The sequence below is a fragment of the Aethalodelphis obliquidens genome, unplaced genomic scaffold (genome assembly GCF_003676395.1).
Source record: "Aethalodelphis obliquidens isolate GAN/ISIS:26980383/991018 unplaced genomic scaffold, ASM367639v1 scaffold15, whole genome shotgun sequence".
Taxonomy (NCBI): Eukaryota; Metazoa; Chordata; class Mammalia; order Artiodactyla; family Delphinidae; genus Aethalodelphis; species Aethalodelphis obliquidens.
In genome coordinates, this window is record NW_020837959.1 from 17,053,348 (window position 1) to 17,067,859 (window position 14,512).

Here is a 14,512-nt window from a genome sequence, read left to right on the forward strand (position 1 = left end):
ACTTGGTTCTCTTAATTATAAAACAATTTCCAAATTCCTCCTAGCTCCAAATTATTATAGTGGTAGAATAAGATGCTTCATTGCTTTAACGGATATAAAGAGCATTAAAACAGTGAGTTCAGGGGAATGAATGCGTTAGTAACGAATGAATGAGTTACTGTCTTGAAACACATAAAAGTAATGATATCCAGAGTCAGTGCTTCACAAAAAAAATAGCACTGAATACAACAAAAGTTAAACTGGAGGTGCCCTTCTCTTGGTTGATTTGATTATAATGACCCTCTTCATCTTAATTATATATATGAAAAAAGACATATTCATGTTAAATAAAATGTAATTACTGGTAGAAAAATTCACACTCCAGGTAGTTCTCATTTGGGAAGTGTGTGGTGGATTTGAATGGTATCAGTGCCGTGCACAAAGGATGAAGGGTAGGTTAAACAGATGTAATGAACTGGGTACTCAAAAATTCCCTGAATTAAGAGACCTGGTGTAGTCCTTAGTCATAGTCATTGTAAATCTATCTATCACGTATCTGTTTTGTGTAGATTCACTTTATTCCACCTGTTCTGACACTTGGAAGGATACCCTAGGAGGGACAGCAAAGATGGATCAACTCTAAAAACATCAGAGGCAGTCAATCATCATCTCTGTAATTTTCAATTAAATGTGAGATCACAGAGGACATGTAAAGGCAGATATTTTTTCAAAAGTTGAACATATTGGAAAATAGTTGAAAGAGAGATGAGAGTCCAGAGATTTTAAACACTAGTTTCATATTGCTAATTTTCATTTCCCTAATCAGTTGTCATAAATATCATGTCAATATTAGGAACTTCAAATATTTACACAAGGACAAGGTAGCCTTGAAAATGGTTCACTGTTTCTTATTTAAATGTCATTTGTCTGACTTTTAAATCTAGAGTTCATGACAGAAAAAGAATTTCGAAAATTCTGAATATTAAAAAGGGATTCTATGTTTACACTTAAATGTACATTTAAAGTAAACTGTCTTTGATGGACTTAAAATTACTACCTAAATAAGCAGTTTAAGATGATCATACTTGGAGAAAATATATTTATCCCATTAAATATCTTCTGTGGAATCATCTTGGGGAAATGTTGGCTTAGTGAAAAGAACCCTGGGGTTTGTCAGAAGATTGGCTTCAAGTTCCTGTTCCCCTATGGTGGGACGTCGGGAAAGACATTGAGTTTCGGCCTCAGTTTCTTTCTTCCAATTAGGAATAATAAAGTCACCTGTTTCCTAGTTTCTGTGAATGATTAGCTATTCATCAAGTACTTATTTGTTCAAGGTTTTAACTTCTTACTAGAAAATAACAATTTAATGAATAAAGGAAATATTAAGCACCTACTATTTGCCAGGATTTATGCTAGATGCAAAAGGATACTGAGTTACATTATTTTGCTTTTGCTTAATTTTATTTATGAAAACAAGCTCAAGCTTTGACTCAATGGGCAATTTGTCCCTAACTTTTCTTCCTTCATTCATTTGTTCAAGAAATTGTAATTGAGTAGCTCCCATGTGTTTGGCACTATTTCTAGTGTCTGGTGACACAAGGGTCAACAAGACTAACAGTACTTTGACTTTCAGGAATCCGCTTACCTTCTCCTTTTTAAAATTAACACTAAAACAATCAGAAAATAATATGAATCAGAAGGTAACAAAAGTAAGATGACTAAAACAGAAGAAAAAGGGGGAAAGTTAGCTATTCTGAAAACGTATTTTCTTAACTCTCTTCTTAGTAATTTCATATAATTAAAATCACTTGCATTTCAAATATAAAGCAATTTATGGATTATTATGAATATTGGATGATTTAATAACAGTTAAGTGAATAAAAGTCTATTTGGAAAAAATGATGTGGAATATAACACTGCTAACTAATTTGTTTTCTAAAAATAAAATATTTTTAAAGAAGGTGGTAGATTTCAACAGAATAAGTTACTAATATGCTTGTTTCTTTTGCAGAAATCACTAGCTCCATGAATGATCTTGTCATTTAAGAACAACAACAAAAAAATGTAAAAGCAGTAATACTGAGAATGTTTACAATCTCTCAATTAACATCTAGATTATGCCCTTGCAGTTCATCGACAGGAATCTACAACCTCTCTTCTACTCCCCTCATTAAAAAGACACAAATATTGCATAGTCACAGAACAATATCTTTAGAATGTTTCAACTTGCTAGTCTGCTTCCAGTTGCTTTTTATAGTACTTAATGCACAGTTAGGAAAACTATGTATTTCTAAGTTGCTATAAGCTAGGTTATATAGCCATTAAATCCTTAGACCTCAACTATTGACATTTCAGCAGTTCAGTCAAATTTTTTAGGGATCTTGCTTAAAACTTTACAAAATGTCATAGAATAGAAATACATTAGACAAAATTGAGTGTGAGAATATAGCACAGATGTCCTATACTGAAGTAGGGATTTTGAGTTGTAGCTACAGTTGTCTCTTGATCTGAATCTAGTCAGCTACGATTTGACATAAGGAACATTCTCAGGTAATCATAAGGGAGATTTGAGAGGAAGGCTGATTCCATTCACCTAGAGAAGAGCAAACGGAGATATGCTGCTGGACCAATGGAAAGAAATCTTAAAACCTGAGTTTAAAGTTGGGTGGAAAAGAAACATGAAGAGATGAGGAGAGCCTCTGTACACCCTACGAATCTTCTGTGACATGAGTAAGACACTCCAAAGGAGCACCATTAGCTCAAGGAGGGGGTTTCTAATTGACTTCGAAATCCTTAGATATTTGTCAAGAGCTGACAACTGACTTTCAAGAAGAGCTTTTTTGCTTCCGCTTTGATTCAATTCACTTAAGGACAACAAAAAAAGAAGCTACACTCTTAACCAAATAAAAAATACAAAAGCAAACACAGACAAAAGCATTATGCTTCAATATTCTTGGAAATGATACTGGCGATCTCAAAGTACAAAGGTCAAGATCATAGAGAGAAATAACGTTACTATTATGCTGTAGAAAATTAATGTGGCCCCCAAATATCAAAGAAACCCATAAACTCTGAATCTGAAAAATACTTAGACTCACACTGATTGCTGGGCTGAAAAGGAAGTTTTATTTAACTGCCTATTTTCAAGTTTGTTATTGTCTTTAGTAAGCCACCCAAATCAAGTATAGACATGATATTTACATATTTCTTTTGCTTCAACTCTTTGCTGTTTATAAAGTGATGGATGAAGTTAATACTGAAGAGGCTGACTACAAAAGGAGTTAGTATTATCTAATCCTAGTTAGTTCAAATTCTGGTTCAAGTCCTACCTGGTTGAATAACTAAGCTCACCCACTTTCTTCCCACTAAACATATCACCCAGAGGATTACAGGCTTTCCAAGAAACAGGGATCAACCGTTCAACTGATTTCAAAAGGGAGCCTTCTGATGGCTTAGTGAAAGCAATTTCATAGGGTTAAGAACTCTTCCCTTTAGCAAAGAGTATGCAATGAAAGCACGAGAGCAAGAGCTCTGTGCTCTTTATACAGAAAGATGTTAATGGCTTCTTAATGCACATGCTCTCTGACTGAATTTACACTCAGGTAATTAAAGGCAAAATGTTGGGATCTTAAGTAAAATTCACCATAATGATTTTTAGTCTTAAGTCTTTTGAATTTCTGTAAGAATATTATAATGAAATGACTTTTAGAAACCTTGCAAATATGGATTATACACAATGTTTTCTTGTGCATTCTCATATTCTTCACTTTCTCTTTAGAATTTTAATTCTACTATTTATTCAAGAGCTGAGTAAAGTTTTTTCAAGACACCAGAATAATTTCTATAAGTTGAATACATGGCTTTAACCTTTTCTATTTTTATGAATTTCATATAAGTTTATGTGATTTATTAAATAATTTAAAAATAAAATGATGTCATTTTTTATATTCCTGGATAAAAGTTCACACTGGTTGAATTGAAGTAAATTAGTCAGTAAAAGGAAGTCCAAACACAATCTGATGCTTTGATCTCTAATAATGTGTAGTCATTTTTAATAACTCTTTATCATTTATTTAATGTATAACTACATAGGACCTGTCATAATGCTATGTACCTAGAGGATATAAAGACTTCCATCATACCCTCAAGGAGCTTACAGTACTGTAGAGAAGACCAAGTTATGTAATTTTTTTCCTTCAATTTTCTCAAAAGAATAATTCTTCAGAAGGTTAAGCAAAAGGAATTAGAAAACAAAACAAATAGTAGGAAGTATGTCAATTATTGGCCAATCAAAGAGTCTACTGTGCAAGTCTCTCACTGAAAGTTCCTGTTGGGAACAGAAATACTTCATGACTTTACATTATTTTAATCCAAAAATCATTATTGTAAGGGAATTTTGAAATCAAGAAACTGTATCTGCCCCTGAATATGTCTAAGATTTCTCCATGTCCTAGGGGAAAAAAGCCAGTCACCTTATGTCCCATCCCAAGAGCCAAAAGCCTCATTAAAAAAAAAAAAAAAAAAAAAAAAAAAAAAAATATATATATATATATATATATATATATATAAAAGAGAGTTCAGGTAATATTTATTTGTCAAGCATTTATAGGACTGGAATGGAGAAAGGAAACATGATTCAGGCATAATCTCCTTGTTTTGAAAATTTCTTAATTCACCAAATGATGTAAAAAAATTCCTGAACTCTTACTAGCAGAATAAAAAATGACTAATAGAAAACAAAATGAAAACTGTGGTAGGAAATAAATAATTGAGTGCTTTGTAAAGTTTAAGAGGCAGGAAAGAGAACATCGCATTGCAGGGAAAAGCAAGGTTCATAGCACTTGTTAGATCTTTAAAAACACTAAAACTTGGGCATATGGAAATAAGAAAGGGGAGTTCCAGGACAATGAAAGAGCAGAAGAATAGAGTTCAGAAAGAAAATAGATTTGCACAGTATGCCATGATTAGTGTTAGATGGCATGAATGTATAGAAATCATGGGATATAAGGTTGTCGGGTTAGTAGCTAAATCAGTAATGCTATACATATATAAGAAAGAGATTATTCTTTTTATTGTTATTCTTTTTTGTGCTTGTTATTTAATACTCCTAAATGAAAGGAGAGGGCTTTTTAAGTCACAGGTGTTTCTAAACACACATTGGAACTTAAACTTTTTTTTTTTAATCAAATACATCTTGAAGATGTGATATAAATCGTAAAGCAGCGTGAATGTCAATTTAGCTAATCTGAGTTCAAAATCTCATCGAAGATGCTAAGAAGATACTTTTAGCACCTAATCTCCCACTCCATTCCTTTTTGAAAATGGACTTTGTATAACAGTAGGAGGCAATTCATGAAGAAACAGTGGTAAGCTACAGCGTATCCTACAGGTCAGGACCAACTGCAAATTTGATGTTTTTTCTAAACTCAACCAATATCTGACCACAAACTGAATTTTGAAAGCCTAGAATCAGTCAGCCACAAATAATTCTGCATTGTCTATTAGAGGTGAGCTGCTGTGTTAGATGCCCTTGGGGGAAAAAGAATGTGTAATTATTATTGCACTGAAATAACTTAATTTCCTTTTGAAGAGATGAGACAGAGGCACACAAAGTCAAATAATAACGAATGATAATGCATACTTAGGTAAATACATAATAGATATAGAAGATAGATAATTCTGACGGGGCAGTACATTTTATTCCGGGACACCCACATACCCTAGGTCACTGTGGGGAATAACCTGCTTGTGATGAAAGTATTTTCAGTACTGTAAAATGCCTAGTGGAAGGGGCATACATTGCCTAGAATCACATAAACTCAAATGCTGTTTAAAAAACATAGGCTACTGGGCTTCCCTGGTGGCGCAGTGGTTGAGAGTCCGCCTGCCGATGCAGGGGACACGGGTTCGTGCCCCGATCTGGGAAGATCCCACATGCCACGGAGCGGCTGGACCCGTGAGCCATGGCCGCTGAGCCTGCACATCCGGAACCTGTGCTCCGCAACGGGAAAGGCCACAGCATTGAGAGGCCCGCGTACCGCAAAAAAAAAAAAAAATAGGCTACTGCCGCTAGGTTCCAATTTGTAAGTGTGTGTTGGAGGGTGGAGCAGCTGGAGGTGTTTGAGTAGAGTAGAGGAAAAAGCAATCGAGATTCAACAAGAGGAACGGCCTGGAAGGAGTATATTGTGTAAAATGAGGCCCAGGGTCTCTTCCAGACTTAATTTCTATGATGGGACTAACAGAGGATGATCCACACAAAGTTACAAAGTCATAACACTGACTGCTCTCCAGTGGCACTTAACAAGGGTTTCTACTAATACTCTCATCATAATTTCCATTTTAATTATTTTTAGGGTTTTTGTTTTACCTTCTTAGACTGATTTTTCAAGTAGGCTCTCTTTATTCATCTCTATAACCCAGGCTCCAGCATAACACTTGACATACATATATTATATACACACATTTACACACATGTATTATATATATACATACATATAACTATCCATATATATATATATATATATACACACACATATATAAAACAATAAATGTTTATGAAAGAAATAAATAGAAACCTGGAACCAAATCATGGAGAATACTGAATGTGAATTGGCAGGATCTAATCTGTAGAGAGGTTTTTGTGTGGAGGTTTGGCTTGACCAGAACTTTCGTGTAGGAAGGCAAATCTCATAGTTCCACGAAACACAGATTGGAGAAGGGCATAAAGAAAGGGAGAAGGAAGTTAGGGGTTGTTGGAAGAGTACAGGAGGGGAGTGAGGAGGACCTGGGTTACGATAGAGATAAGGGGAAGAGAAAGAGAGAGATTTCAGCAGTAGAATAAACTGGATTTAGTAATTATGCAGCTATGTGGACAAGAAGCAAAAGACCCCAAGCTCTTGCGTTTGCGGATCTGCAACTGTGATAGACTATCGACAGAAACAGGAAGAAGCATTTGTATTAGATGAAGTGATAATTTTAGTTTTGGACATACGGAGTGTAAGGAATACTTGATTTATTTCGGTGGGAATGTTTAGCAGGTAGTTGACCATTCCAGAGCAATGATACTGGAGTAAAAATTATAGCTGTAATAATGTTCATTATTCTAAACATTTGGGGAAAAGGGAGGAAGTCTGGGAGAAAAAGAATAAACAAATATTCAAAATGTCATTGTGTTATTGTTGTTTAAAACAAATTGAGTGGAATTATTTTAGAAAATAAATCATTGCTAGGTTGTAACTTGTTATAATTTATGCATCAGGCCACCTTTTAGGGCTCTGAAGGAAAACTTGGCGTACCAAAATACGGTGGTAATCTAAAATTCATTATCAGGACCCAGTTTACATTTTGGTATCTCCCATCCTCCTGTCCTCAGCTTTATGCTCCATTCTGAACAGCTAGGGTCAATGGTAATTATACAAACATAAAATATGTCTAAGATAGTGCACCATATTTTTATCAGATATCTATTATGGTGCCTTACATATACTGCAGAATAACAGGATAATAACTTTCATACTTGTCTAAGATATATATGCTTTGTAAATAAGTTCATTTGTATAATTTTTTTAGATTCCACATGTAAGTGATATTATATGATATCACAGAAACAGACTCACAGACTTCGAAAACAAACTTATGGTTACCAAAGGGGAAAGGTTGGGGGAAGGGATAAATTAGGAGTTTAGGATTAACATATACACACTACTATATATTAAATAGATAATCAACAAGGAGCTACCATATAGCACAGGGACCTATACTCAATATTCTGTAATAACCTATATGCGAAAAGAACCTGAAAAAGAATGGATATATGTATAGCTGAATCACTTTGCTATACACCTGAAACTAACAACATTGTAAATCAACTATACTCCAATATAAAATAAAAATTAAATTTAAAAATAAAAATATATATGCATACATTGTGAATGAGAGAGATTTTCTGAGGTCTCAATTATAAGAACATGGAGTAATAATTTCCAGTTTCAGCCCCAATATATAAGAACTTACAAGCTGTCACTCCTGTCCTTACAAGACAAAAGAATCTGAATAAACAGAAAATCAGTGACTTCTCTTGGTTGCATCAGAGAACTGAGTTTGTGGGGAAATCCCCTCCCCACACGCGAAACTGGGAGCAATGGGCAAATCCACAGAGTCACAACTGACCTCTTCAACTGGAGCAGAACTTGCTGGAACCATAAAATTAGAAGCACTTATAAAGTAATTTTAACAAATTGCTGAAGTTGAGTGCAGGATAGCATGACAGTGGGAAACTGCTGGGGTCAAATCTTAGGTGGAACCCACTCTTTTGTGAGTTTCACCGCCAGGAGGACCACCCAATTCTCACAATAAAGATTCAACAAATCTCCCCTTTTGGCACTAACAGAAGGAGGCGAAGCATAATCATTATGAAATATGCCCAGAGCACTCTCCATAAAAAGGGCCTACTCTCCAGGGGAAAAGACTTTATCAGAGTCTTAGCTCAGCAGAGAGAAAGACATTGCTCCCACCGGACAATGCTAGAGCCTTCCTGCTTCGCCAAAGTGAGGGAGCTCTGTAAAGGCCACCTGAAGATGATGGTTCAGAGACACAGGCCCACTGAAAGACTGAGATCCAGTTATAAAACCACAGGATGCTCAGCCTCCCTCAGACCTTGCCTCAACAATAGGACTCCAGTATTGACAGTGAATTACAGCTGCAAGGCACAGACTCTCTACTACACAAGTCCAAAATTGAGAAGGGAGACAAAAACAATAACCCTAGATCAATTTCTCCAGGCTGCCATCCTGCCCTATAGATTTTGGAATTGTCAGCCCCCAAAATTGTATGAGACACTTCCTTAAAATCAATAAGTCAATCTCTCTTGCTCTCCCTCTCTCTCTTCTGTGTGTATACACACACACATATATATACATACACGCACATATACATACACACATATACATACACACACATATATATACACACATGTGAGTGTATATATATGTACATATATACACATATACATACTATATGTATCTCTCTCTCCAACTGTGCTTTTTTTTTCCTGGAGAATCTTGATGAATACACTAGGGACAGAGTATGAATGGTTCTTTCTCTTTAGTTCTATCACAGTAACTCTTCCTGAGTTTTGCTTTAGCATCTAACATCGGTTTTATATAATTGCATACATCCTTAAGTGGATAACACACGTAATTCTTTCCTCTTATGCAATCATTAGGGTAGGTCAGGTAAAACTATTTACAGTCTCTTTGCCTCCAAAATTCATCCCCTCCTGCCATCATCATGCAGCTTAGCTTGAGGAATCTGACCTACATTTTGTTAGTCATGACCTTCCAGAAAGTCATAATCAACATGCTTTGGCTTCTATATGACTGCCTAAAGGATTTGGTAGTGGCCTCTTAAATAAGGAAGCCAGAAGAAGACTGACCAGTATTCGTAGTGAAAGTCTTTACAAAATGTCATGAATAAAAACAGTATCAGATATTAAGGTAAAAAATTAGAATATGTACTATTCATGTGAAGAGTAGTAATCCAGAAGATGGATGTCATAATTCCAGCAGCAAATGAATGGATCTATACTGTAACATTTCAACTACAAAATAGAGCCTTTGGAATATTCTGTTATACTTGGGGATCATAACAATGTATACGAAGTCCTAAATAATCATATAAAGCATTCAATAATATATACAAAATCTTATTCTGCGTGTAAGATTCCAAGCAAATGAAATACACAAAGCTGTGTTTCCTTTAAATGAAAAATTTTAAATTATCTGGCATTTTAAACAAATTACTATGAGAAATTCATTACTGTAGTTTATTATTCGCAATAGAATAATTTGTGTTCACAGTTGGCTGTATCTTAATGGACAATCATGTCTCATTTCTGGTAAAAATTCAAAACTAGTAGAACTGTGATACAGCCGTGGTGCCTGCAAAATTAATGTTTACAGTTGCAAAAACAGCAACTAAAAATATGGATTGGAGAATTAAAGCCATTAATGTAAAATGTGATTTGTTCTCTGTGTTTAATAAATACATCAAGAGTTCTATTAATGAGATCTTTCTGAATGAAACTTGTGATGCCTCTCAGTCAATACAAGCAGGCCACTAATCTTGCTTACAGAGAGTAAATAAAAAAGCCAGAAGAGTACACCAGAGAAAGTGAACATTCATTTCTTATATGATTTCATAATTATGTCTATATTTTGAAGCAAAATTACAACCTAAATCCAGTTCTAACACTGATTAATAAATAAAAGTAATCTATACATTGATAATGTGACTAGTTGAGCCAAAGCCCTGCATATCTGCCAGGATTTTTCTAAAAATCAATATCACTAATACACTGAAGTTAAAATGAAAACTTCCTTGGTGAAAATATATATATACTTGCTGAAACATATTTAGCTTCTGAAAAACTGCCTCTCTCTTCTCGTTGGCCATACACACACATGAAAGATAAAAGTGTGTATAAAATGTCAATGAGGATAAGAGAAACATACTGATGTACACAGAGAGTCACAGAGCCAGAAGAAAAAATCTAAGTCAACATCCTGAGTAGGACCATGAATATAAATGTGGGGACTTGGCGTAGACAGATAAAGGGTGCCAGGTGTGTGCTTCTCTTGACCACAGCCCATAAAAGGCAGCTGCTCTTCCTTTACTCCAGCTGATTATGTCATGCAGAAACACGGGACACACAGACGCTTCCATCATCATCCGGTTGGCTTACTGTTTATCTTTGTAGAAAGCAGCTTACATTTTTTCTCAAAAATCCCTGAGTAGATCAATACCCTGCAGACTAAACAAAACAAGTCTGCAAACTGCATCTTTTCATAGACGGAGTTTGCCACGTCGAATCCAGACCATTCAGTGGCTCATATAACTTGCTTTCCTAATATAAATCTCCTGGGACTAATACTAGTTATAAGATCTTCACTAGGTATTTTAAGGTCTAATATAAAATAACCTTCAGTTTATACCAATTTCATCCTGCCTTCAGAACAAACTGTTATATTTGACTTTTTTTTTGACATTGGGTTCACACTGTAGATTATTATTTTTTAACTCTCCTTCATGACCACATGCAACATTTAACCAAATCCCCCAAATACAAAATTCTAATCAAGTTGTAATACGGTGATAAGATTATTTGGTTCCTGTCTTTAATAACACTACCATAAAGCCAGTTTTATCTGATGAAGTAGTAAGAATTCGTAGTAAATTTTCTAGATCACAGCATTTTACCCATTTAGCAACCAACTTGTTTGATTTCATACTTTTCAGTATGCTGTCTTAAATGTACTGCCTCCATAAACAATAAAATTTTCATTTCACTTTTATTGTAAAACTTGGAGTCATCACGATGACTATAGTAATATCAATGTTTTATTATATTCATGCATTAATAGCCTCAGAGAATGAATATCAAAACAAATGGTATGGGCTTCCCTGGTGGCGCAGTGGTTGAGAGTCCACCTGCCGATGCAGGGGACACGGGTTCGTGCCCCAGTCCGGGAAGATCCCACAAGCTGCGGAGCGGCTGGGCCCGTGAGCCATGGCTGCTGAGCCTGCGCATCCGGAGCCTGTGCTCCGCAACGGGAGAGGCCACCGCAGTGAGAGGCCTGCGTACCGCAAAAAAAAAAAAAAAAAAGATATATGCATCCCTATGTTCACTACAACATTATTCACAACAGCCAATCACAAAACTGGGCCCGTGAACTGTGGCCGCTGAGCCTGCATGTCCGGAGCCTGCGCTCCGCAACAGGAGAGGCCACAACAGTGAGAGGCCCGCGTACCGCAAAAAAAAAAAAAAAAAGGTATAATCTAAGGTCCCAAACTGATTTGGTCTTTGAGATCATGTGTAGGTTAATTAGGATCTTCTGTTCTCAACCAGTAGTTAGCAGTGTGGTTAAAATGCAGAACTCCCCACTTCGCCACCCTGTTCTCATTTTGTTTTGTGTTACAGATTTTCTATGAGTTAAGACTACGGGTGGTATGTTTATTAGAGAAACACATAAATTAGAGTTGGGGGATTTTAGAGGAGAGTTAGAATGGTTCTCATAGGAGCCCTTGTTTCCAGAATATATGGTGCAGTTTGAAGAAAACCACCCAAGTTGTTTTGTTTGAATTGGTGCCCTGCTTCCCTCTCTCCAGCAGGCTAACTGAAACACATGGAGGAATTACGCCCTAGTGCCAAGAGGCTGCGTTTTGGAGAGAGCTGTGTGTGATCCAACCTTTAGTACATGTCTGACCTTAGGTAAATCATGTCATCTGAGTCTCATTTTTGTTGGCTGCAAAGAAAGGTAACATTCTTGCTTTATGAAACTAAGACTCTTGTGCAGTATCAACATGGTCATGTAGTTGAAGCAACGAGCACAGTCCCAGCACTTAGCTGCCCTAAAGTAAATATTGGTTTTCTTTGCCAGTATTTACTAACCTTGTATATTGTGAACACGACGAGAAAGTGAGAGGCAGTGCCTGACTTCTTCCTGTTGCTCAGACAGACTGTGGCACTTTCCTCTTGAAATAAAGAATTTCACAGAACTTCAACATCAGACAAGGTCACTCTGTGACAGCGATGGATCAAGACAAAAAGCAAGACTCCTCGATAATCATTTCTGAGCACAGAGCATAATTTCCAAATCAACACAATTGACCAAACACCTCCCTGTCCTGGTATATAGAACCACTACTTCTTTACCAATTACAGCTGAGTCTCACTGTAGTCCTCCCCCGTTCTACACAGGGTTTACCAAAATACCCAGTCACAAAACTACTTCTGCTTCCTGACAGAACCCAATTCAGAGCAAAGAGCTCTAAACCTTCTCTCAGGTAACCTCAAGTGAGCCCCAATCGTCAGCATCCTCCTACTGAGATGGCCCGTGGTTCCCCATGGCGTGTGTTCTTTCCCACTACAGTGAGCAATGCATCCGACTTGTTCAATCACAGGTGTATTCCTGATAGTCTCTGGCTGGAGAGAATTCACTAAGGAATACCAGGCAAGTTCCAAAATGGGGAAGCCATTTGTCAGCGATGACATTTATAGCCATGCTGTCCTAGCCACCATATGGGTCAAAATTCCTTCAGAGATGGTGTATTATTCAAGTTAAATATCAAACTCACTAACAGAGGTTATACAAGTTACTAGCAAGATTATTTTTCTTTAGTCGAAATACTGGAAGTAGGAAATTCATCTCCATTCCCTTATACACTCATAAATGTGTTGAAGATCAAAATAGTTGACCTCCTTTTATATTTTTCACTAACTCAAGGAAAGTATTGGGCTTCCCTGGTGGCTCAGTGGTTCAGAGTCCACCTGCCAATGCAGGGGACACGGGTTTGTGCCCCAGTCTGGGAAGATCCCACATGCCACGGAGCGGCTGGGCCCGTGAGCCATGGCCACGGAGCCTGCGCATCCGGAGCCTGTGCTCAGCAACGGGAGAGGCCACAACAGTAAGAAAAAAAAAAAAAAAGTATTAATAAAATAGAATGAAGTCAATTACTTTAAACTTCTAAAATGGGAATTTTACAGTAAAAAAAAGTTCAGGAGGAGTTTTTAATTCATATTAACTTTATATTTTAAAGTCTAACTTAGGAAACTATTTAAGAGGGAAAGTGTATATAATTTAAATTTTGATTTTAGTAATATTTGATACACTACAATCTTCAATAGATCTAGAACAGCAGCACCACATGAATTATGAAATAAGGCTGTACTGGGCAAACAACTTATTCCAATCAGTGGAATAGTAATAATGCCTGACATCAATTGCACACTGATCACCAGCTAGGCGCTATTCTACATGCCTCACACCTGTCATCTGAATTAATCTTCAAAATCACCATTTGAACTGGAAGTTAAAACTATCTCCGTTTTACTGGTTGGGATACCTGGGCTTCGATAGGGTAAGAAACTTGTTGGAAATTACACAGTTTAATGATACAGGTGAAATTCAAACCCATAAAATCCAATTCTAGAAGTCACATGCTGAACCCTTTAAGAATCACTTCCAAACTGCCCAAGGGTTCAGATTTCTCCTAGGAGCATCACACATATCCACACCTAATGAACCCTGTATATAATAATCGGACTTTAAAACTTCAGAAGAACATCTGTAGTGAAGCCACTCTAAAACACCTCCAGAAATCAGGAAGTAACTCTTTGTGAAGTCTGAGGACTCAAGGGCTGGTGTCCTCGCTTTTGCACCATTGACTTTAATCTCATTAAAGATGTTTGCAATCAAAATAATATGTCATGCAGCACACTGTCAATAAAAGATCATGGGAAGGAGATGTCAGAACACATGCATTCTCATCCTGACTCCATTAAAGGCCTCTTTCAAGTAATGCCCACCTTTTCAGAGGTGAACAAACTGGAAGTTAAATTCCAAAAGAGTTAGCAAAATATTTAAGTTCAAATTTGGAGCTAGGCATCAATGTAATGCCCAACTCTGAAAATTTATTTTCAATAATTATGTCATTACAGTGGAGAATATTTTTTTTATAATACAGTAAGTTCTGG

General features: G+C 36.4%; 1 protein-coding gene across 1 annotated transcript in view; it reads right to left on the reverse strand.

Moving 5' to 3' along the window:
* Positions 1-14,512, reverse strand: part of GPC5 (glypican 5) — a 1,374,119-nt gene that overhangs the window by 475,796 nt on the left and 883,811 nt on the right. The gene's annotated exons all lie outside the window — the stretch shown is intronic.